The sequence below is a fragment of the Bubalus kerabau genome, chromosome 13, assembly GCF_029407905.1.
Source record: "Bubalus kerabau isolate K-KA32 ecotype Philippines breed swamp buffalo chromosome 13, PCC_UOA_SB_1v2, whole genome shotgun sequence".
NCBI lineage: Eukaryota > Metazoa > Chordata > Mammalia > Artiodactyla > Bovidae > Bubalus > Bubalus kerabau.
The window spans coordinates 58677166-58703834 of record NC_073636.1 but is presented as its reverse complement, the minus strand read 5'-3'; the positions used below and the strand labels follow the sequence as shown (position 1 = coordinate 58703834).

General features: G+C 43.3%; 1 pseudogene; it reads right to left on the bottom strand.

The window, feature by feature from the left end:
- Nucleotides 1-19252, bottom strand: part of LOC129625206 (serine/threonine-protein phosphatase 4 regulatory subunit 1-like) — a 43757-nt pseudogene extending 24505 nt beyond the window's left edge.
- Between the last annotated feature and the right edge of the window lie 7417 nt (nt 19253-26669).

The window sequence follows — 26669 nt, the reverse complement described above, 5'->3', positions numbered from 1 at the left end:
CAAGAAGACATATTAGATAATAAAAATTTATAGACATGAGAACAAATGGGGAAATGTGACTTACATTCAAGGAAAACCTCAGTCAGTAGAAACAAATCCACAGAAGATCCAGATGTTAGAAGTAGTGAACTTTAAAAGGACTTTAAAGAGCTGTTAACTAAAAGGAAAATACTCATAACACATGAACAGATAGGAAATCTCATCAAAGAAATGGAAACTATAAAAAAGAATCAAGACTTCTGACCAAGACACAGTAGCTTGGTCAGAAGAATCAAGACTTTTGACCAAGACACAGTAGCTTGGTCAGACAAAAACAACAACATTCAATTAAAACTAACTAATTATGTGTTAACAGGAAAAAGTGACCCATAGTAAAGAAAAAAACAGTCAACAAAAATTAACACCAAGATGATCCAAATGTTGCAAGCGCCAGACAAGGACTTTCAGGAAGCTTTTATAAATATATTCAAGGATTAAAATAAAATACAAGCATAAAGAACATACAGGGAATCTCTACATCATAGACATATGTCAACTACAAAAAAGGTAAAAAATGGAAGCTCCAGCACTAAAAACCAAAATAACTATGGTAAAAAAAAAATGTAATGGAGAGGCCTAACAGCAGATTGGAGGTGACAAAAAGAGTCACTGAACTTAAAAAAAAGCAATTAAAATCACCAAATCTGAGCATCAGAAAAATTACTTTAAAAAAATAAACAAAAACAGAAACCCAAACACCTAACGGGACAATATCAAGGGTTCCAATTTTATGTAATCCAAGTCCTGGACTGAAAGAAAAAAGAGATTTTAAAAAGCACTTAAAGGAACAACAGCCAAAAACTGCCCAAATTAACTGAAGGGCATCAACACACAAATCCAAGGAGTTTAAGAAACGGAAAGCAGGAAAAACACCCACTCTACAAAGACACAGAGAACAATCTCAAGAGCTGACAGAGGAAAGAGGATATTCTACACAGTGCTACGATATGAATGACAGCTGACCTCTCCAGAAGACAGCAGGATGGTATCTTTAAAGTGCTGCAAGGAAAAACAAGAACAAACCTCAATTCTATATCCAGTAAAGCATCATTCAAAATTGAAGGCAAAAAAAAAAAAAAGACATTTTCAGATGAAAACAGAGCTTTCGTCAGCAGCCAACCAAACTAAAAACAGTACTAAAGTAAGTTCTTTAGGCTGAAGGGAAATGACATCAGATGGACACTCAGACCAAGGAAAGGAAACAAAAGCATCAAAAATGGTAAAAATGTGGGTATAAAAGGCGATTAATTTTTTTTCTCTTTTTTTACTTGCTCTAAAACTTAGAATTGTTCAAATCAAAAATTGTAATGTCATATTACCGGGATTGTCATGTAATGTACATGTCATCATGTATGTGAGAACAGCAGCACAGAGGAGGGGGCTGAGGGAACTGCGTTGCAGCAAGGTACTATATTTTTTGAAAATTCTCAATAGAGAAATTAAAATGCAATACTACAAAAATAGTCAATTAGCCCAAGGAAGGCAGGAAAAAATTAACAGAAGAACAAACGAGACCAATAGAAAACAAAAAAAGTGGCAGAATTAAATTCAAATATATCAATAATTCCATTACACATAAGTGCAATAAACACGCCAATTAAAAGGCAGAAACTATCAGATTGGATATAAAAGCAAGACCAAACTCTGTGCCAACGAAAGGAAGAACATTTTCAATGTAAAGACATATATAGACATATGAGTAAACAGATGTAAACTGATATACTGTGATGGGCAGTAAGCACGAGAATGCTGGAGGGGTTATATTTATTAATCGTACTATCTCAGTGGACGGCAAGATACAGATTACTGCCAGTGATAGAGAAAGTCACCTTTTAGTAAGAGCCAATACATGACAAAGACACTAATGTTAAATGTGTAGGTTTAAACCCTTAAAGTAGAAAAGAAGCTAGATTGAGAAAAATTAAGCTTTATCCTTAAGAAACCGGAAAACTACAAGCAAACTGAACTCAGGTAAGTAGAAGGAAGGAAATAATAAACAGCAGAAATTACCACTATCATAAATGGAAGGGATAATTCTGCAGATCTTCCCAGGGAGTAAAGGAATAAGGGAATATTGTAAGCAACTTTATCCCAATAAATTAACAACTCAGATGAAATTAATAAGTTCCTAAAAATATACAACTTACCCAGTGTCACAGATGAAATAACAGATGTGAACAGGCCATATCTGTGTTGAATCTGTCATCAAAAACCATCTCAGAAAACCCTAGAGCCAGAAGTTTTACTGGGGAGATTCTAACAAATATTTAAGGGAAAAATAACACCAATCTTAAACAAAATCTTTCAGAAAATAGAAGAGCAGGGAATACTTCCCAACTCATTTTTTTGAAGCTGGAATAACCCTGATTCTAAAACCTGACAAAAACATAATAGGAAAAGAAAATTGCCTACAATAGTCTTCTTGAATATAGAAGTGAAAATCTCAACAAAATGTTAGCAAATAATGGAGACGGGACACTTCACAGCAATGTCAGCTGGAATCATCGATGGGCGCTAACAGGAGTGGGTGAAAGTTTGATGAACAACAAACTCGTGTGGCTGCAAAGTAACTCCCCTTATTATATTCAGAGGGGAAAAGAAGCACAGAGGAGCTGGGCAGACACCCCCTCCGTCTAAGTCACCAGAGTTCACACCGCCAATATCAGGTCAAACCGAAGTCCTGGGCCCCCTGATGTGACACACAAGAGCACAACCCTACATTTCCCACCAGAAACGCCGAGCTGGACTCTACAGTCACCAGGAAACGTCAGACGAGCCTAAATTGGGAGACTGGTGGCTCAGATGGTAAAGAATCTGCCTGCAACGTGAGTGATGCAGATTCGATCCCTGGGTCAGGCAGATTCCCTGGAGAAGCAAATGGCTACCCACTCCAGTATTCTTGCCTGGAAAATCCCGTGAACAAAGGAGCCCAGTGGGCTACAGTCCATAGGGTTGCAAAGAGTCAGACATGACTGAGTGACTAACACTTTCACTTTTTCTTCTTTCACTGGAACCACTGCCCTGTCCCTTTCCCACATGTTCATGTTACAAAATTCAGAGAAAGACTCCACATCCATCCCAGGCCCAAGGAGACAAAGGACGTGCAGCCATTCAGTACCAGGGGTGATCCTGGACAAACGGCAACACTGGAACGTGAACCGTGGATGACGTATTAGTATTGCATCAGGGTTAAACTGCCTGATTTTGAGCGATGTACTGTGGATGTTTAAGAGAAAATTTCCTTGTTTTTAGGAAACATCCACTTAAGTATTTAGGAGTAAAGGGGCAACAGTGTCTCCAATTTACTCTCAAGTGGCTCAGAAAAATATACACAAATATGTGCATGTATATATATGTATGTATATATATATATCTATATATATATATAGAGAGAGAGATGTGTGTATGTGTGCACATGTGTAAAGAAAGAGGGTGTGATTAAACAAACAGAGATAAATATAAACCACGGGTGAAGTGGGACAAAGGGTATACAGCAGTTCATTCCTGCAACTCTTCTACAAGTTTGAAATTAAGACAGAATGAAAAATTATTCCAAAAAATGTTTAAAGAACTCCCCCATCCTCCTCAAAATAAAAAAAGAAAAGAAAGGGGGAAGAAGAAAGAAGGAAGGGCTTCCCATCGCTCGTTTGCTCTGCCCACTGCACAGCACTGCCTTTATTTATTTATGTATTTTACAGCCAAGCAAGCTCCTGGTTAGCAGTTCACCAGCTATTCTATTTGGAATCTGCACCCAGCAGACAAGAGGGAAAAGAGAAGCAAATGGGGTGGAGGGGGGCGGGGAGAGGGAACTCGCCCCACAACTCAAATAAGGAGAAGGCTGTGTCTTCAGGACTGAGGAGACACGTATTGCTGATCTGGTGCTCGACAGAGCTGCACGGAGTGACAGCCACAGAAATGAGACACGAGGCTCCGTATCCAGGGTAACGGGCAACAGGCCGGCATCTCCATCCACTCTCTCCATTGGCCACACCCACAGGACCTTATTACTGCCCATACAAAACAAATTCACAATCATTAGAAAGTCAGCACACCGCGTGACGAGCCATGACATTCCCTTGGCCCTGGGAACCATGTGTGTGGAATGACCACCTTCACGTTTTTGCTGGGACCCAGCTATTCTTTACAGTAGGGAACTGCAACGTTCCTTTTAAATGAATGCACAAATAAAAATGAGCTTAAAAATAGACATGACAACAAAAAATGAGGAAGCCTTAATGCAAAAACGTGTTGGGAGAGAAAAATAGGCTTCTGACAATTAGTTATAATCTCAGAATGCTAATGGCCTTCCTGCAAACAAGAGGAATTGTAATTGGTCTCCGGTGGCCTGTTTATGCTGTCGAGATATAATTACAGGATACAGCGCTTCCAGGTTTTACCAATTCATTCATTCAACAACTAACATTTATTTAGTGCTTACTCTGGGCCTGGCACTGTGCTGGGTGCCAGTGATAGAAGGCCACCTGTGTTTAAGAAGTGCACCACTTCGAAGGAGAAATAAACAAACAAATGACGTTTGCGATTCGATTGCTAAATGACACAAGACAGATAGGAACCCAGTCTTCTGACTGTATGAAGGAGGGAGTGGCTAATGTCACTTGGCGTATTAGACAGACTTCACGAAACAAACCACGTTTATGTGAGAAACCAGGACATAGGAAACCACCACACAGTACACATAATCTGCACTGCATAACTCAGTTTAAAATGCCCAGGGCGCGTCCCATTGGCGAGCTCTGATACCCCCAGTCATGTGTACACTACGGTTGCTGGCATCAGAATCAACTGATTGTAACTTCCAGAGAGAATGTAAAGTCTAATGAATAGACACACGCCTTTGTCTATGGAGGCGTGCAGGTGCCTCGGAGCAGAAGCAATCTTTTCAAGACAGCACTGTTCCAAGAGTGCATGTGTTTGTGAACACGCGGATGTAGCAATATTCACACCATGTGGCTGCAAAGAAAGCCCAAAACACAAGAACATCAGAGCACTGCAATTTGCTTCTTTTCTCTCCTATCACCTCCTCACAAATACACATAGATAGCCACGGTGTTCAAGGTGTCACTCAGACTGGCTAAATGAGAACCTGTCTTCCCGAGGGAGCTCTGCCAATCACACACGTGGTCTCTGTTCCTTGAAGAATGAAATCCACTCCTATCCTACTGTTATTTCCTCGCTAAAGAGAGAACAGCATCTCTGTGCTCCAGGGCTCCGGGGTCCCAAGGAGTGAGACTGCTCCTAGACTCTTGGCCTCCAAGGAACAAGGGAGGGAGCTTCTGAGTCCGACCCGAGTATACACAGGCCAGGCAAGGCACCCCAAGTCCTGTTCCCCTTGGGGCTCCAAGGGAAGAGAAGGGGTAGCCTTCCAGAAGTCCTCTAAAATGCAGATATGCCTCCACCTGGGCACAGGTCAAGATCATTTTTGCTTTTTGCAGCCACGTTTAAAAGCCTGCACATTTCAAGTTATGAAATCGGCAACCCACTTTGAATGAAAAATACAATTTATGTGAACTAATTTGTTGTGCAAGTGACATGTGAAGAGAGCTTCTTGAAGACATTATATTTTCCAAATATTTTCGCCAAAAATAAAAAAAAAATAGAAGAATACTGCTGACAAGAATGGAGTGGCTGGAAACAAAACAAAATAAAAATCATGCAAAAATGCCTTTAGAATTATTTGTCATGCTATTATCAGTCTTTAGGGATAAGGTATTTGGTTGTCAGTTGTAGCCTTGGAAACTCGCCTAGCCAACTTTCAAACGAAAAAGAAGATCTAATTGGCAAAGTTCAACACTCAGCTGCCAGATATCCCAACTAAATGATATTATCTAGGTTCACTTTGCAAAATAAATTTAATTTCTTACAGGGAAACTTGAAATTTATAAAAGAACCCTGGAGAATTTGAATTTTAATAATCAATTATTCTTCAGCCTGATTCATCTTATAAACATATGGATTATGCAAAAAATTAAATTAGTTTAAAAAGCCGGACCTTTAACTCATGGTTGAGAACAACTTTTACATAAATGAAGAATAATGATCGAATGTTCTGATGCTGTATTACAAATTTTTAGCTCCATGATGTGTAATGTCTCCACACTAGAATTCCTTTCTTGAACATCATTCTTTTGCCACCAAGGAAACAACTGTATCTTATTGTACTCATAATTAAGGCTTAAGATTTTTTAAAATCCTTGTGCATTTCCCTCAAAATGCTGGAATAATCCTGGAGCTATTTACTTCTGTGCTGTGTGTATATGCTAAGTCACTTCAGTTGTGTCCCACTCTTTGCAACCCTATGGACTGTAGCCCGCCGGGCTCCAGGCAAGAGTATTGGAGTGGGTTGCCATGCTTTCCTCCAGGCGATCTTCCCAACACAGGGACTGAACCCACATCTCTTGATTCTCCTGCACTGGCAGGTGGGTTCTTTATCTCTAGCACCACCCTTAGTTCTGTGATGCCAACAGAAAGGGGTGGACTGTGCAGCACCACCTACCAGAGTCCCTGGGGAGGGAGCAGCAGCTACAGAACACACGGTGGCCTTGGCTGACCTTCCCCTGAGCCGTGAAGGATAAGCGCAGGGACAGGCTGGGCTCTTAGTCCAAGGGTGGCCAATGAAGGCCAGCACTGCCTCCTCCGCAGCTCATTTGTGAATAAAGGCTCTGGAAGCAAGGAGAACGTCCTTGCTTATATAATCACTTCATAATGGGTGTAGAATCCTACAAACCCAAGGATACCACAAACTTTGCTACTAAAAGCAGAAGACAGTCAGTGCTTATACTCATCCTTTCATTGTATACCTTTACTGGTAAAAGCACAGATATCACGGTGTTTCCCAAACTGCGATGAACAGGACCCTGCGTTCTCCAGACTCTTTCTTATTTGCTGACATGCCCAGTTCAATCTCATCTTACTTTATAAAACAGATATCCACGTCTATTCCATTTTTAAAAATTGTCCAAGTAGCACCTAAAAGCATCTCCCATACCACCTCGGGTCCTCACTTTGGGAAAAGGGGCCCATGATCCCAGGTGGCTTAAGAATTTACCTAGAAACCTGAGCACCTCGCCAGCTGCCTCACCTGTGCCAGAATCACGCTGAGTCCCAAATTTTGCCTTCGTGAAACAACTGGGTATAAGGATAATCACTTGGATCTGAACTGTGAACTTTCTCTGACCAAGTCCACATTGCCAGCTTCCTTGTTTATGGGAACAGTGCTGGTCACCACTGTATGCACAGGACACCCTAAGTCGCACTCACGCCAAGTTCTGGGACAGTCAGCAGAGACATGGGGCTGCTGTTCCCACACAGACTAATGTTCATGCCTTCTGCTTTGTACTCATTGTCACCGCTGGGGGCCAACAGCACCAGCAGCACTGGGCACACTTAGCTTTCAATGTCGTGAAAGACGAGCCCTTGCTCCAGCAGCATCAACAGCACCTCCTGCCTTGACTTTCTAACCTGGAAGAGATGAAAAGGAGCAGCACAGTGTGAGCCCAAGCGCTTCCAGGATCAAGACCAGACTCCCTAAACCGAGTGCCGAGCCGGCCCCTTCTTGCTCCCCTGCAGCTCGCAGGTCTCCTTCGGTCCCCCTTCCTCCCTGAGGCCTTAGATTAATTAGGCTGCCAATGGCACCTGCTGCTCCTCAGCGCTCAGGTCACACGTCACCTCCCTGTGTGGGGCAGGTTCCCCAGCTGTACTCTAATGGCCTAACCAGGCCCCACTCCGCCTTCACATCTCCTACACAAGAGTTCTACATGCACGCACACACGCATTTTCCCTGTATGATGACATGTTGCTGCCTGTCTTCCCACTACAGAGAGTGAACCGGCAGGGGGTGGGTTGGGGGTGGGTACCATGCAGGCAAGAGGGTGGAAAGGCAGCACCGTCCCCAGACACTCTATAAAGCAAGGGCCAGGAGGATCTGCCCCTTGGGGCAGGACACAAGCATAAAGGCTCCTCAGGCCAGAGAAGGGAAAGCTGGGGGTGCGGGGGGCTACCTGCCCCTTGTCCTCTGCACCAGGTGAGCAGACACCAGAGCTCAGAGGGTTCCTAAGGAGCTGGAGACAGAATTTTTTGGAGACGTGAAAGCACAGGAAGCTCCAATTTGTGAAGCAAGTAATGAAACAGGCAGCTCATTGCTGTGATAGAGAGCAGGAAAACAGCAACGGGACCCAGAAATGTGCCAGGCAGAGTCGCAGGTGATTATAAGGTGGGGGTTGGGGGCGAGCCTGAGAGACTGAAGCCCCGAAGGCTGCAACATCCGAGTTCCTGAGTAGGTGACAGGATGAAAACAGTGTTTTAGAAACATCATTCCAGCAGTGGCGGCGATGAAAGGCTGGGGCGGGAAGGTCAGCAAGGTGACCACTGCAACAAGCCAGGGGGAGCGGGTGGGGGCGGGGAGGGAACCCCCAGCAGTATTTCTCAGCACCCGTGACAGTACTCAGTATCTGACTACAGGCAGGGAAAGCCGTCAATCACTCTGAGGTGTCACACAGTTACTGAGTGTCTAGCACCTGCCAAAAGTGGGGACAGGAGAGACCACAAGGCAGAAGTACCCGACCCGCCACAGTCCCACATGGCAGCGGAGAGGCCAGAGGCAGCAGCCGGGGTGGCAGGAGGAGGCCCCAAGCAAGGGCGGAGCCAGATGTCAAAGGCACTGAGAAGCCTGCCAGGGTGGCAGGGCAAAGGGTGACGCCCCCCAAGGTTCTGTCCCTATCAAACCTTGGAATCTCTGAAGGTGACCTTTGGGGAAAGGCTCTTTGTTGATGTGACTAAGCTGATGATCCCGCTGTCACCCAAGGTCATCAGGGTGGGCATGTCATCACCTGTACCACAGGTGTTTCCAGAAGAGAAAGATGGGAGGAGAGAGACGCAAGAGGAGAGAGGCTGTGTGAAGATGGAGGCCAAGCCTGGAGTGACACGGCCACAAGCCAAGAAAGCCAGCAGCTGCCAGGGGGCTGGAAGAGGTAGAGATGGAGCCCCTGGAGCCTCCGGAGCAGGCATGACCTGGACCACTCCAGGATCTTGGTCTCTGGCCTCCAGGACTGTGAGAGGATAAACTTCTGTTGTTCTAAGCCACCCAGTCTGCAACACAGGTAGCCCCATCAAGCAAGAAGAGGGGAGAGGACAGCACGCTCATGTGCAGAAATGAGCCCTGCAGAGAAGTCCCGGAGAACAGCACGGGGGCAGCGGCCGGATGGCAAAGCGAAGGCTGAAGGGCCAGGGAAATCAGATGGGTAAGGTTTCCAGGGTCCCACTGATATTTGTGGTGGTCACTCAGGTGTAGCAGGGAGTCCAGGGAGGAAAAGCAGAGGTGTGACAAGATCCTCTCAGACTCAGTGAGGGTGAAAGTGCAGAAACCCCAAGGGTTCTAGATGCTAAGAGCAGGTGAGGGGCTCCTGGGCAGTGACGCTTCTAACTCTGACTAGGCCTGGACTCAGGGGTGGTGGACAGAGAGGAGAAGGTGCCCCTGCATGCACGTGGTCCCAGAAACCCAAAGAGGACTCAGGTTCTCTGCCCAAGATGGAGAAAACAGGAGAGATAAGACTGAAGGTGAAGAGAACAGGTTTGGGCGCTGGAGCATTTGAGTTCCACGTTGTGTGGGGCACGTCTAGGGAAAGCCAGTCACTGAGCTTGGGAAGGGCAAGGTCAGGGACCTGCTGATAAGCAGCGTCCAGGTGTCCACATGCACTCTCTTATTCAGGGATTCTGACACGTGTGGTGCGACCATAACGCCCTGCGTGGGAGGGACACCCCAAGCCAGGGCAGTGTCTCCTACATTAGAGGGAGACCGGGGTGAAGGAGGGCCCACTGTGGTTCTCACCATATCTGTGACCTATAACAAAAACAAAAAGGTCTGAAGCAAAACTCCAAAATGTTAACATTTGCTGAATATGAGCAGTGAGTATATGGGTGTTTATGACATAATCCTCCCACATGATTAAAATATTTTATAACATTAAAAAAAAGTTAAAACTGTTTTTGAAAAAAAGTAAAAACCTTAGATTTCAGAATGAGATTCGTTGAGTCCGTGGGAAGAGACCTCTCACTGGCTTCGGCACCACCAGCCGCAGAGCAGAGCCTTAAACAGGAGCCCCCTTGGGGGTCCCAGCTGCAGCACAGATGCTTGGAAAAGGAGTGATGGTGCACCCACTCGGGAGTCAAGACCACAAAAAGGAGGGAGCCTTAAGTATGATTATAAGCAGAAGAGAAAAGTCAACGGGAGAGACTGAAAAGCTATGAACAAGAGACGGAACCAAAGAGGGGAAGGAAGACATCAGACCGGAAAGGGCGGTGGGACGTCTCTTACCCCGAGCAAAGACAAGTAGCCCAGGACAGCTACATCACCAAAGGGAGAGTTCGCAGCCAACACAGTTCTGAAAACCCACCAGCTACCAGGCTCTGTGCCCAGTCACAGAGATAAAGATGATCCAGATGCTGGTATCAGAGGCTCAGAGCCTAGGATGGGAAAGAAACTGCTGCTACTGCTGCTGCTAAGTCGCTTCAGTTGTGTCCAACTCTGTGCAACCCCATAGACAGTAGCCCACCAGGCTCCCCATCCCTGGGATTCTCCAGGCAAGAACACTGGAGTGGGTTGCCATCTCCTTCTCCAATGCATGAAAGTGAAAAGTGAAAGTGAAGTCGCTCAGTCGTGTCCGACTCTTAGCGACCCCATGGGCTGCAGCCTACCAGGCTCCTCTGTCCATGGGATTTTCCAGGCAAGAGTACCGGAGTGGGGTGCCATTGCCTTCTCCGGGGAGAGAAACTACTGGTTAGGATATCCAATACCATGGAAGATCCCAGAGTCGTCCTCCACCAGATGGGCCTCAGGAGCCCAGACTCCCAACATGAGCGCATACTTCGGCACCCTGGCCTGCTCACTTCTAAAGCGAGGATGAACTCCCAGCAGGCCCATTCTCCCTGGGGTGGGTAGGAAGGGGAAACCAGACCGTGTACATCACACGGTGAGAGCTCAAGAAATTGAAGCTCTTGGCAATCACAGCAGTCATGGTGATAATACTGCTATCATGCCCAATTTTGTGAATTTCATACCTCACAGGAGTCACTGCATGTTCAGTGGCCATGAAAAGTACCTGATGAGGAACACAGAACCGTAGGCAGGCCCAAAATGCAGAGGCCGGATGGGAGCTGGCATGCCCCCTGCCGCATGCAGCAAAACCTGCGTCTCTGCCTCCTCAGGGACCTGCGGGCCTGCCCACGGGGTGGCTGGCATGGGGCAGGGAGTAGTATCTGCTGTGGGGAGCAGAGAGGGGTGTGGAAGGAGCAGGGAGGTCAGCATAAGCAGAAGTGGGGGACTGGCTGCCTGCAGTGTCTACAGTGTGCTGGGGATGGACGGCCCATGGAGGAGGTGGGGTTGTGCCTCAGGGCTGTAAGGAGACTGAAGACTATTCAGTAAGTTGTGACTGCATCTCATTTCTGTGTTTAAAGATGACAGGCGGGAGCAGAGGGGTGTCCTCACAGGGTTTTGTATTTGTCACAGAAACAAAGGAGACTTGGATCCGACTAGACCTGGGAGGAGAGAGGAGGAAAGATGTGGACGGTCCCCAGGTGTGGTTCTGGGGGACTGAATAAAGTGGACAGTGGTTTCCTTCCTCACGAGAGCATTTGAAGACCGCAGGCCGCTGCCTTCTCTGGGAAGGGGACGGCAAGGTCAGGGGCCAGGGGTGAGGCAGGGCGAGTGGAAGAGGCTTGATGGAAGTGGTGAAGGTCTCAAAGAGCTGCCACAGTGATGTGGAAAGCAGCTGAGGAGGGACAAGCAGGGCTGCTGGGCAGCACCGCAATTCCAGCGCCAACTGGAGCCCATACATTTGCAATGGCACCAATCAACGCACCATCGGCAACCGGGATGGAAGAAGCAACGGGCTGGGGAGGGGCGGGCAGAGCTGCGAGCATGGGAGCAGAGCCCACAGGGAAAAAATGGAGAGTGATGGTGGAGACAGGTCGAAAGGGCGGGTGGGCTGAGAAAGGGAGCAGCTGAGGAACAACAGGACGTAAAGGCAGGGTTGGAGGGAGTCGGGAGACAGAGGTCTCCAGGGTGGGCAAGCTCAGGGTGGTGGGAAGTCACGGTGAGAGAGTGGATGGCATCTCCATTCGAGAAGGCAGTCGTGGGGCCCCCGGGGCGGGGCGGGGGCAGTGACCCAGGGCAGTCGGGGTGTGTGAGCAGCACAGGCTGACAGCAAGTAGTACTCACTCTTGGCCATGGACATGACTCCTCAGGAGACACAGGCTGAGTGTCAGGAACCACACTCGAGCCTAGGATCAAAACCACAGTCCCTGGGCTTCCCTGGTGGTCCAGTGGTTAAGAACCCACCTGCCAATGCAGGGAACACTGGTTCGATCCCTGGTCCGGGAAGATCCCACATGCCATGGGGTGAATAAGCCTGTGCTACTGATCCTGCGCTCTAGAGTCCATGTTCTGCAACAAGAGAAAAGGCACTCCGCAAAAAGCCTATACACCGCAACTAGAAAGCAGCCCCCGCTTGCCCGCACTGGAGAAGGCCCAGCACAGCCAAAAATAAATAAATATCTTAAAAAAAAAAAAAAACCACCGAAACACAGTCCCTGACTCCCTGCTCTGGAGTCAAATATGTGACCATGACATGGAACAAAGGCCAACGAGACTGTCAAATTCCCCCCAACGCAGCAGAACCTCATTTTTAAGAATGCATCCAAAGGGAAAACAAGAGAAAAATGAAACTGCACCCTTTATGAGGCTCACTGCATCTACAGGACAAGAAAAAAGCTGAAAGAAAGCTAAGCATTCAAAACAAAATTAAAAATATGGAGATGATGAAGACATATAATGTCTGTGACACGCAGACGAGCTTCCTCGGGTAGAAAACCTGTCCTGCTCATCTCTTCATCCCCAGCACGCAGCGCCAGGCTTGGCGCATAATAGGCACTCAGAAGCTGTCTGAACAAATGAACGGATGGAGGAAACTGCATCCCATTATGATTAGACCCATGCAGGAGGATACAAAAAAAAAAAGTAAGCCCTTGGAGGAGAAAATGCAAAAATAATCAAAATACTGATGTTAGGAGAGTGCAGGCAGGATGACTTCTTTACTTATTTAAAAACTATGCCTAATCCTAGCACATTGTCTAATAGAGGGGACTATTTGCTCTTTAAAAATGCTTGGATCAAAGGAAGAAATACAAATCAAAACTGCAGAATTTCTTGGGACTTTGATGGTGGTCCAGTGGTTAAGAATCCACAGTGCAGGGGACATGGTTTGATCCCTGGTCGGGGAACTAAGATTCCACATGCCTCAGGGCAACTAAGCACTACCCTTACAGCTGGAGAAGCCCAAGGGCCGCAATGAATACCCAGCGCAGCCAGAATAAAATAAATAAAACCAATTTTTTTTAATGCATAATTTCTTGGCGATGACAGTAACCAAAAAAAAAAAAAACTTGGCATGTAAAAAACTGCAAATACATTTAGCCTTTGTGGAAATCCATCCCCCAAATAAACTGACAGAAATAGAAATGACACAAAGTTACTTGCTGCAACAATTTTAACATGTCAAAGGGCAGGCACAGCGGCAGGTCTAGGGTAAAGCACAGTGGAGCACTGTGATGACAAGAAAGCGTCGGGACGCCTTCCCCAACCGACCCCGGGCTAACCTCAGGACCCCACGACAGTGGGGAAGGCCATGGGCAGAGTGCCAGGCATGTACCCTGCTCACGCCTAAGAAAGGAGCAAGGCGGGCACAGGGCACATGGACGCACGCGCGTTTGCTGCGAGCTGTGTGTGGGGGTAATTTTTAAAGGCGAGGATAAACCAAAACCTAATAAAAATGGCCGTCCATGGCGGGGAGAGAGAGAGGGGATGGTGAGGGAGGCAGGAGTGGAAATCAGATTTCTCTAAATGTACTTTCTTTCACAGTTTTGACTTTAGAATCATGTAAAAACATTTTAAATAATTACACATCTAAATTAAATCAACATGTAAAAGCCAAAGCAATCCCTAAAAATGAAACATAAATGAAAACAAATGAGCCTAACTGTGTATCAAGACGGCAGCTTAACCACAAAAAGAAGTGTTACTGCAAGTGACTTAAAGCATGCTGGTAGTAATATGCCTGTGCATCTCCAGCAGGAAAGAGCCTGAAAGCAACAAGAACTGCAAAGAAATCGTAAACTACACTCGGTAATTCTACCAGGCTGTTAGTAATAATGCTGCTATTTTTATTTTAGATACACATACACCATACACACATAAATACCATTAAGAAGGCAGATTTATATTGTATAAAAAAAAACAATCAAATAAAAAGATACAAATATAAAATTAAGTAAGTAAAAGCCCTTATAGGGCTTCCTCGGTGGCTTAGTGGTAAAGAATCTGACTGCAATGCAGGAGATGGAGGAAACCCAGGTTCGATACCTGGGTCGAGAAGATCCCCTGGAGGAGGGCATAGCACCCCACTCCAGCATTCTTGCCTGGAGAACCCCACGGACAGAGGAGCCTGGAAGGCTACAGTCTGTGGGGTCACAAAGAGTCGGACATGACTGAAGCAACTTAGCACACATGTACAAAAGCTCTATAATCCTAAATTTGAGTAGGAAATATCAATATAAACTCATGAGGAATTTTTATTTTTTAAGAATATAAATCGCTCTGTCACTAAAAGCCATGACATATCTTGTAATAGCGAGTACCTCTGGTATCCACGTTCTGGCTTCGTATTATCATTTCCCTCATAAAGGAACCAGTGTTCCTTGGAGAAATGGCTGATTCCAGGTAGAAGTGAGCTAGTAGCAAAGTCTACTGGGTCACATTAAGAAGATTCAGGAGCCACCTTGAAGGGTTCCACCACTGGTCAAACTAAGACAATTTGATTATCAAAAAGAATAACAATTACGGTGGATTAAGACATACCTAATATGTTAAGATGGAGAAGGCAATGGCACCCCACTCCAGTACTCTTGCCTGGAAAAATCCCATGGACAGAGAAGCCTGGTAGGCTGCAGTCCATGGGGTCGCTCAGAGTCAGACACGACTGAGCGACTTCATTTTCACTTTTCACTTTCATGCATTGGAGAAGGAAATGGCAACCCACTCCAGTGTTCTTGCCTGGAGAATCCCAGGGACGGGGGAGCCTGGTGGGCTGCCATCTATGGGGTCACACAGAGTCGGACATGACTGAAGCAACTTAGCAGCAGCAATATGTTAAGATACAGGAGTTCATAATAATGCTCAAAATAAATTTTCAAAACCTAATTGGTAACCTTGAAGGTTATAAGAACACCAACTAATTCTTCTAAAAACTGGAAGATAAAGGGGGAGAGTGATGCATTTAACTTGTCTCCCCTAGACAGTTTTTCAGGGTTACCAAATAGCTGTGGGGGAAGTTCGTTATAGAAGTATTCCAGCTATTAAATTAAGAAGGAATGATAGTAACAGATACACAGTACTATATATAAAATAGATAACCAACAAGGACCTACTGTATAGCACAGGGAACTGCACACAACATTCTGCAATAACCTATAGGGGAAAAGAATCTGAAAAAGAATATATAGTGCATATATATATATATATATGCATGCATGTATAACTGAATCACTTGGCTGTACACCTGAAACTAACACAACATTGTAAATCAACTGGACTTCAATAAAAATTAAAGAAGGAATGATGGAATTAGAGCATCGCAATTTTGCAACCTCTAACAGAATCCTAGATCTGGGCAAGGCTCACTAGTGGCTGCTTAGAGGCTGATGAGGAACTTTATAATAAACAGCTAAGGCTGACAGAACCTAATCCAGTGACCACATGGCTTTTGTGCTTCCTGATTTGATGCAGCAAGAAAACACAGCAACATCTAAAAAGTGTTCTCACTACACTACACAAAAATCTGAGTCTGACTGAGCCTCTAGACTTCACCAATTTGGAGGGAACGCTGGGAATATAGGAACTTCTCAAATGGCACTGGAAATGCAATCAGCCAGATGCCAAATGCAGGAAACCCTATAGGACTGATAACCTAGTATCCTAAACAAATAAACAGCAGGGGAGGAAGAACCACTACAGATTAAAGGAGATTTGAAAGACACAACAGCAGCATATGAAACTTTGGAGCATTCCGATTTGAACAGAATATCTGCAAAAAGCAGCTGTAGGAGAAAACTGGGAAAATCTGAACAGGACTAGATATTAGATGATATTATTAAGGAACCACTGAAAATTTTGGTACTTGTGATAATGGTGCTGTCATTATGGAAGTTTTTTAAGTGTCTGTATTTCTTAGGGAGCAATACTAATGCATGTATAGTTGAAATGTCTGGGGACTGCTTTTATCTGGGTAAGAAAAATGAAGAAAGATTGGTCAAATGTTAATGACATTTGGAGCTGGGTGGAGAGTACGTGGACATTCATTTTAATATCTCTCGGACTACTGGATGTGTTTGAAATTTTCCATAATAAAAAGTTTTTTTTTTTTTTTTAAAGAGAAATAGCTCATGATAATAAGAATGCATGCCTTCTATTTTCCTATGTGATTAAAGAAACTGAGCAAAAACAGACCCTTTGTTCTGGAGTCACTAAATCCTAAGTAGCTGTTTTCTGAATTATGAATATCAGGTAAAGTAAGACGAAAGAGAATTTGCTGCAGAGACCTTCAGGTTGTAATTTTTCACACCTGATTGTCTGGATCTGTGAGGTACCGCACCATGATGGGTATGAGGCATTCAGAGAGCACCACTGGAGAATCTGATCTGTTTTCTTATAGAAAAATAGCAAGAGGAGGAATCTGCTCCATCAGCTCAGTCCGCACTGTGGGCTCTGCAGCAATAAAAAAAAAAAAATGAGCAAAAGAATTATATAAGAATAAGCCAAGCATCTTATACAGTATATACTGATAGTTTCTAAGCTTTTCTTACTAAAATACTTCATCAAGGAAATTAGACAAATGCAGTTTAAAAATCACTTTCCATTTAGAGTGCTTATGCTACAGACAAGCTTAAAAAGCTAATAAGCTATAGGGCGATATAAAAACATAAAAAAAGAGAGAATGACAACTCTATTATAACAAGCCGTATATAAATCGAGGCGGGAACAGGAGGTCTGCGTGCTGGGCCAGCGTCCAAAACCCATTACAACTAATGGCATATATGCCAGACCTATGGGTTGTGCTTTATTTAAATTCTAGCCAGAATGTATACATTATAAACAATCCTTTCATAAATGTGCTCCCCCACAATCCACGCATCCCAATTACTTCGGAGGCACAGCATTAAACAAAAGAGCGGCTCTAGCTCCAATATAACACATTAAATTTAACACAAATGTGTAATTGCTTCAGCACTGTAAATGGTGACTCATTTACAAAGAGAATCCATTTAAGGACTCGAAACATCCACTTGGGCCTTTTTAAAAGCATTGTATCACATTAAAATATATGAATATTTTAAACTAATACGAGAGCTATATGAAAGGCTTATTTTTCTATTTTCTAGTAAAAGGATCAAAATCCAGAGCAAGCCTAAGATTTTGGAAACTTTCTGAAGCTGTTCACCGGTCATTATCCATTCAGAGGACAAGTGGGGGTACAGAACAGCCGTCAGTACTGGCAGGAAGATGAGCGACTGCTACTCCGCTAGTCCCTCATCTTACTAATCGCAACTCTGTGTGTTTGAGGCGCTGGGGTGCGGGGCGGGGTAGATGGACAACGTCTTAGTATCTACCATGAAGCAGTGTGCTTTTCTTCCAAGATAGCAATTATGGAGAGGTACAAAGAGAAAGAAAAATTAGGATTAGCCTACAAAGTTCGTGAGGGAAACTAATGATTGGGATTGTTCTAATCCAAAGGACTTCTTTTGACTTGGTATTTCTTAGCAACCGGTAGTCTGGCAAAACTCGCAAAATACAAAAAGTCCTAACTGCCAAGATCAACAGCATTCAGAGTCCTTCAGTTCAGTTCAGTCGCTCAGTCGTGTCCGACTCTTTGCGACCCCATGGACTGCAACACCCCAGGCTTCCCTGTCCATCACCAACTCCCAGAGCTTGCTCAAACTCATGTCCATTGAGTCAGTGATGCCATCCAACCATCTCATCCTCTGTCGTCCCCTTCTTCTCCTGCCTTCAATCTTTCCCAGTGTCGGAGTCTTTTCAAATGAGCTAGTTCTTCCCATCAGGCGGCCAAAGTACTGGAGTTTCAGCTTCAGCATCAGTCCTTCCAATGAATATTCAGGACTGATCTCCTTTAGGATGGACTGGTTGGATCTCCTTGCAGTCCAAGGGACTCTCAAGAGTCTTCTCCAACACCATAGTTCAAAAGCATCAATTCTTCAGTGCTCAGCTTTCTTTATAGTCCAACTCTCACATCCATACACGACCACTGGAAAAACCATATCTTTGACTAGACAGACCTTTGTTGGCAAACTAATGTCTCTGCTTTTTAATATGCTGTCTAGGTTGGTCATAGCTTTTTTTCCAAGGAGCAAGCGTCTTTTAATTTCATGGCTGCAGTCACCATCTGCAGTGATTTTGGAGCCCCCAAAAATAAAGTCTGCCACTCTTTCCATTGTTTCTCCATCTATTTACCATGAAGTGATGGGACTGGATGCCATGATCTTAGTTTTCTGAATGTTGAGTTTTAAGCCAACTTTTTCACTCTCATCTTTCACTTTCATCAAGAGGCTCTTAAGTTCTTCTTTGCTTTCTACCATAAGGGTGGTGTCATCTGCAAGTCTGAGGTTACTGATATTTCTCCCAGCAATCTTTATTCCAGCTTGTGCTTCATCCAGCCTGGCATTTTGCGTGATGTACTCGGCATATAAGTTAAATAAGCAGGGTGACAATATACAGCCTTGACATACTCCTTTCCTGATTTGGAACCAGTCTGTTGTTCCATGTCCTTAGTCATTCTAATTTTCTAAAAATAAGGATAATCTGATGCCAACTAAGAGGCCATTCTTTGTGACAAAAATCTATTCATGGTTAGACATTGTGTATAGTTTTCCAATTAATAAACAGGTTTTACTTTAAATTAGCTGCCAAAGCTCATACACAATTTCTTGGAAAAGCACATGGTAAAAGTAGACGTCTCCAGTCCCTGTACAAACCTGTGTCTTCTGACAATCTGACCATGATCCCCATTACTGTTAGGAAGTCTTCTTCATTGTTACTGAAGTCCATGAAGATATCAAGGAGCCCTTGGGCCATAACCTGACAGTGGAGATGAGAAAGGGTCCACACAGTTACATGTGCTCACTCTGGCATGTGCTCCGAGCAGGTAATGCAATCAGGGTGCACCTACATCCAGAGGGAGAAAACCCCATCAAGGGATGTCTGAAGGCGGTCATTCAGTATGGGTCCACATCCTCTAGCAAGGGGACCCATATCCTCCCGGCTGGCAGTCTCTGGAGGTCAAAACTGTCCACGTGCACAAAAGAAAACCTTTTTCTCCTTCTCCGACAGATTCTTCAGGCCTAGATAGACTTGGAAAAGAGGTCCCATGACAGTGGGAGGGAATTAGGTGACCAGCACATGCAGAAGGAAAAGGTCCAAAGGGACATCTAATGGCCACCTCAATCTCAAATGGCCTCCCCCGAGTATCAGTACTGCCCCCTGGCTGCCCCTCCCCAGGATGTGACAATCAAAAATGGCTATTGTTGCTGTTGTTCACTCTCTCAGTCATGTCTGACTCTGCAACCCCATGAACTGCAGCACATGAGGCCCCCCTGTCCTTCACCTTCTCCCAGAGTTTGCTCAAACTCATGCCCATTGACTTGGTGATGCCATCCAACCATCTCATCCTCTGCTGTCCCCTTCTCCCTCCTGCCCTCAATCTTTCCCAGCATCAGCATCTAGATATTGTCAAATGCCTATCGGGGGCAAAATCCCACCCTGGTTTGAGAACCACCGTGTTAAAGGATGCTGGCTCTCTATGACGTTGACAACAATCCTATGAATCTAAACTTACTTCATAAGAAGGTTTAAAGACAAAACACAAAGACCAAAAAAGCCGCAATGAGGTAACAATACTCCCTCGAGAAGAACTAAAATTATAATAATAATACCTAGTGCTGGGCAAAGATAGGGACCATAGAAACAGATTTTGTGGGAATACAAAATAGCACAGGTTATTCAGAAAACAATCTGGCAGTTTCTCAAAAAGTTAAATACACACTTATCATTCAACACAGAGATTCCCTCTTAGGTATTTACCCAAATGAAATGAAAACATATGTCCACACAAAGACTTGTATGCCAATGTTCACATTAGCAGCATTCACAATAGTCACAGAATGAAAAAATCTCCATGTTCGTCAAAACACAGAGTATCCATTCGCTGGAACACAACTCAGCAAAAAAAAGGAGAGAGCTACTGGGGACAACAAGAAAGAATCTCAAATGCATTCTGCTAAGTGAAAGAAGCCAGACAGAGAAGACTACATACCACGTGATTCCATTTACAGGAAATTCTTAAAAAGGCAAAATCTGGCAAAACCTTAGCATCAAAAATCAGATCAGTGGTTGCTTGGGTCAGCGGTAGTGAGAGAGGGGAGATGGATAGCGGGAACAAACAAGGACACAGGGAGGATGGAAACATTCACCCTTGACCATGGGTGCACACGACGTGAGTGCACACATTTACCCCAAACTCACTGCAGGGGACGCTTTAAGTGAGTGGGTTCTATTGCATGAAAAGTATGCCTTCATAAAGGCATTTTAAACAAAGACACTGATGAGAGACGTCAATGCAATCAGCAGTGGCTAACGGTGGCCCAGAGGCCATGGGATGCCTGAGAGGAGGGCCTGGACTCCCTGTGAGGTGTCTTTGAGCAAATGGAAAGGAGTCTCTGCCTGCTTCTCTGGGTCCCTGACAGCCTATAAATAATACTTGTCTCTGCTTCATTTCCAGCCATGCACTGGAGAACAGTGGAAGTCAAAAACCCACCAGAATATTCAGAAAAAGATGATGGAAATGTGGAATGCAAAGAGGCAGTCCGGGAGGAAATTTCACCTGAATAGGCCTGTCCAGGGAGAGGTGTACAACACCCCCACAATCCCCCGCCCCCAGGATGCAAGGCCAAGATCTGGCAGCTGGGGCTTTTGGGGAAGCCGAAACAGTCAAGCCCCTGATTACATTCCACTGGACCACATTGATGGCAGCCTCCCCTGGGAAATTAAGCAGCTAAGATCGCCAATCTGCTTGTAGGGCCACCGAATGGATATACAGCAGTGCCTCCAGCCTCAAGTGGTCCCAGGGGCCCTGCCCTCTTAAGGGGAGCCAGGAAAGCAGTAAGAGAGGGCCCTGGAGCAGAGACACAGACCTTGCGGTGAATACAGAATGTGAGTGAGTAAAGACACAAACAGACTGGTGCTCTGGCATCAGCACTTTGGAGAACCTGGCTGCTTGATATTGGAATGACCTAGCAAGGTCACAGTGGATGAGCATAAACCTCAAGACTTCTCACTGCTTGTTGTGCTGATGACCTGAAAGAACACAGGACAATTGTGTGCCTCAGAAAAGTGTGAGGAAGCTTAAATGAAATCTTGAGACTGTGTCCATGAAGTTCAGTCTGGCATTTGGCTTTCGCTGAGCCCTCTAGCAAGTCAGCCATCAATCAGTATTATATAGCAAAGAATTGCAATCAAAGTGCCTATCAGAAGAGGGAAGCTAAAATAAATTAGGATGTGGCTATACACTGGCATACTATACAATCATTATTAAAGGTACCTATAGAAATGCACTGAGTTAGAAAGCTGCCCATGATATATAAAAAGAAAAAACAAGAAAAATAATATAGTATGAACTATATTATTTTCATAACATATAGTATGAACCCATTTATTAACAAAAAAATGTTTATACATCAATGTGCAATGTGTGTGTGTGTGTGTGTGTGTGTGTTAGTCCCTCAGTCTTGTCCAGCTCTTTGTGATCCCATGGAATGTAGCCTACCAGGCTCCTCTGTCCATGGGATTCACCAGACTACAACACATGTACACAAAAACACTCACATACACATACGCTCATTTAGGAAACCTCAGGAAGTCACAGATCCCAAGATCCCTCTCAGTAACTGACAGGACAAGAAAACACAAATGGATAAGGATATATAAGACCTGAATAATCTTTTCAACAAACTTTCCCAGTCGACGTTGATAGGATAACTCTACCTCAAAATACTGCACATTCTTTTCAAGCACATGTGAAGGATTCAACAAGTAAGAGTAGGCACTGAACCATAAAACAAGTCTCAACAGTTTTAAAGAAGAGAAATCACACAAAGTTTGTTCTCTGACCACAAAAGACTTACACTCAGAATCAAGTAACAGAGAGATGCCTGAAAAATTCTCAAATATTTCAAAATTAATCAACATACTTCTAAATAATTCATTGGTCAAAGGAGAAATCATTATGGATGTTAAAAATACTTTATACTGAAAGGAAATGAAAATATTATAAGAACTTGAGGACACAATTAATACAATACTTAAGTATTCATAATACTTAATACAGTACCTAATGTAAAATGCAAATGCTATAAAAGAAAGACCATAAAAGCAAAATGTTAAGCATCCCTCAGACGAAGTAAGAAAAAGAATGGCAATTAAATCCCCATCAAAAAAAACAAACAAACTCCAAGGAAGAAAATAATACAGATTAGAGCAAAAATTAGAAAACTAGAAAATAAACATACAACAGAGAAATTCAAAGGCAAAAGTTGATTCTTAAAAACAACTAATAAAATGGATAATCCTCTGGAAAGAATTATCTGGGAGAAGCAAAGAGAAAAGGCAACAAGAGCCAACAACAGGATGGAAAATGGGGCTATACTACAGATTTCGTAGACAATAGAAAGAAAATTACCAATTTCCAACAGACAATGAAATAACAGATCTAAGCAATGATTATTTGTGACCACTAAAATCATTAGAAGAAAGGTTGGTAGGGAATTTTGTAATGAAAGAATCAGACACCTGCGCCCACTGCTCAATATTAACAGCTCTGAGAGTGGGACCCCGTCTCAAGATGTTTTCTAATAAGAAGTACACAAAAAAACATACGAAGTATTGTTTTTTTTAAAAAAAAAAAAAATTGAAGCAGAATCTAATCAAGTCTCCAGGTTTAATTTTCAGTTTACAGAAAATACAGAAAACAAAGGAACACGTTAAATTACACCATGAGAATAATGATCACAAATCCAGAATGTGAAAAATTCTGCAAGACTAATAATCCCTTCAACAAATAAGTGATGTAGGGGGAAGATGAGAGGGAGAATCAATGAGAGGGTAAAAGAGATTTAATATCAAAAGAAAAAAAAACTAAAAAAAAAAGACTGGAGAGACAACATCTATGTAATGAAATGTGTGGACTTTATTTGGATCAGGATTCAAATCAACCAACCATTAAAAGGCGTTTTGAGACAGTCAGGGGAAATTGGGATGCATTATTGTTAATTTTGTGGACTGCGATAATGATATTGAAGTTAAATTTATGTCTTTAATTGGATAAAATTATATAATATCTTAGATTTGCTTTAAAATACACTGAAAAATTCCAAGGACACAGGAGCCTGGTGGGCCACCATACATGGAATCCCAAGAGTCAGACACTGCATAGTGACTAAACCACTAGCAAAAGAACATAAAAGTTCTACACAAAAATGATCAAATTTTTACAGGAAACCTAAGTAAATGGAAAGCTATAACATGTTTATGGATTGGAAGTCTAAATATTGTACTGTATTGAGGGCAATTCTCCCCAAATCGACATAAAGATTCAATGTGAACCCAATCAAAAGTCTAATAGGTGTTATTTTTGTTTTGCTCTATTAGAAACCGATGAGCTGATTTTGGAATTTATATGGAAATGCAAAGGACCAAGATTAACAAGTTATGTCAAAGAAGAAAGACAAGGTGAGAATTCTTTTTCTATCAAATATAAAGACTTACTACAAATCTATGGTAGTCAAGACGGTGTGGTTCTGGTCGCAGGGGAGACAAATGGACCACTGGGAAAGGAGACAGTCAGACAGTCATGAACAGACACTGGAAAATAACAGGTGGCAGCGGGGACAGGAAGTATAAAGTGGTACTGTGACAAGTTAAGACGAACCAAAGAGCTTCTTGAGGAGAGTGAAAAAGCTGGCTTAATACTCAACTTTCAAAAACTAAAGATCATGGCATCTGGTGCCATCACTTCATGGCAAACAGAAGGGGGAAAAGTATAAACAGTGACAGACTTTATTTTCTCGGGCTCCAGAATCACCACAGACGGTGACTGCTGCCATAAAATTAAAAGATGCTACTCATTGGAAGGAAAGCTATAACAAACCTTAAAAGTGTATTAAAAAGCAGAGATATCACTTTGCTGACAAAAGTGTATAGTCAAAGCTATGGTTTTTCCAGTAGTCATGTACAGATATGAGAGGTGGACTGAAAAGAAGTCACAGAACAATTGTTGCTTTCAAATTCTGGTGCTGGAGAAGACTCTTGAGGGTCCCTTGGACTGCAAGGAAATCAAATCAATCAATCCTAAAGGAAATCAACCCTGAGTATTCACTGGAAGGACTGATGCTGAAGCTGAAGCTCCGATACTTTGGCCACCTGATGCAAAGAGCCAACTCATTGGAAAAGACCCTGATGCTGGGAAAGATTTACAAGAAGGGGACGACAGAGGCTGAGATGGTTGTATGGCATCACCAACTCAAAGCACATGAGTTTGAGCAAACTCTGGGAGACAGTGAAGGACAGGGAAGCCTGGAGAGCTATAGTCCATGGGGTCAAAAAAGAGTCAGACACAACTCAGCGACTGAACAACAATAAATTGTGACAATTAGGAAAATGAGACTCTTTCACATTTTTAGACCTAAATGTGAAAGGAAAAAAAAAAAAAAAACTAGAGACTTTTAAGCAATATGAAAGAACATGCTTATGATCTTCGGGTAAAGGAAGACATTTTAAGGACACGTCAAAGTGCATTAAGGATAAAAGAAAACAATAAATTTAACTACATTAAAAGGAATAACTTCTGGTCACCAAAAGAACACCATAATGGAAGTCACAGTATGCGAGAGGATGTCTGCCGTACACGACTGAGAGAGGGCTGAAATCCAGAACACACGAAAAACTCCTTTGTCCACTCACTAGACGACAGTACTATATCAAACTTAAATTTTCTAATTTTGATAACTGTACTGGGATTATGTAAGTGAGTGATGAATGTCCTTGTTGGAAAAATGCAGACTGAAGGATTTAAAGGAGAAGCAACACAAAGTGTACAACTTATTCTTACACAGCTGAGAGACAGAAAGGAAAGACAGAGATATGAATCAAATGTGGCCAAGTGTTAACAGATGACAAATCTGGGTAAAAGTTACACAAGAATTCTTTCTACTGTTCGTGAAACTTTCCTAAAAGTGTGAGGTTATCTTTAAAACTTTAAAAATAATCTCCTGGCAAAACAGGAATATAAAGAGACACAAATCAGAAATACAAATTTTCTTATGCTGATGAAAGGCAGCTAATAAAGAAATAAAACAAGATAGGAAAGGAAGAAATAAAACCATCATTTTTCACAAACATCACTGTAATATGTAAAAAACCCAGAGAATCCACAGGGAAGTTCTCAAAGTTAATAAGTGAACTTAGCATAATCAGTGGAGACAAAATCAAAATATAAAAATCAACTCCATTTTCATAGGTCAGCAAGAACTATAACTTCTAAGAAATGATACAATTTACATTAGCATAAAAGATCAAACACCTAGAACTGAATTGAACAAGATATGAAAGATCTCTACAACAGAAAACTATATATTATAGTTTTATAGTTACTTATGTGTATGTATTATACATATGTGTATATACATGTATGTATATACACAAAGAGAAATTAAAGAAAATCTTAAAAAATGGAAGAAATAGAAAACTAAGTATGGTAAAGATGTTAATTCTCTACATATTGATTTACAGATGCAATGCCATGAGATGAAAATTGCAGCACATTTTTTGTTTTGTTTTCTAAAATTGACAAACTGGTACTAAGATACATTTGGAAATGCAAAGGGCCCAGAGCAGTCAGGACAATCTTGTCCTTCCATGAAGGACTTCCTCTACCTGATACCAAGGCTGGGATGACAAAGCTGCAGTGATGAAGACAGCGTGCTCCTGGTGTGAGCACAGATAAACGGCCCAATGCAACTGACGAGGGAGTCCAGAAAGGGACACCTGACGGAAGGCAAAGGGGGCAAGCAGCAGGGCTCAGTGAGCAAAGCACTTTCAATAAAGGGCAGTGGATTAACCGGAGACTCTAGAGGGAAATGAAACTTGGCTCCCTCCTCACATCAGACAGGAACAAGAAGAGCAACTAAAGGTGGACAGTGGATCCGGTGGTGAAAGGGAAACGATAAAATTTCAGGAAGACAGGGTGAGAAAATACGCTAGTGCCTTACACGGGATGTGAAGAGCAGCAACGCTAAAAGAAAAAGCTGTTGAATCATGGACCACATTTCAGTGAAGAGCGGCTCATCAAAGACACAGCTCAGACTACCCTCATTTTCTCATCTGTAAAATTGGGATAATAATTGTGGCAATTGCTGCGAGCCTTCTATCATTTAATAGATGT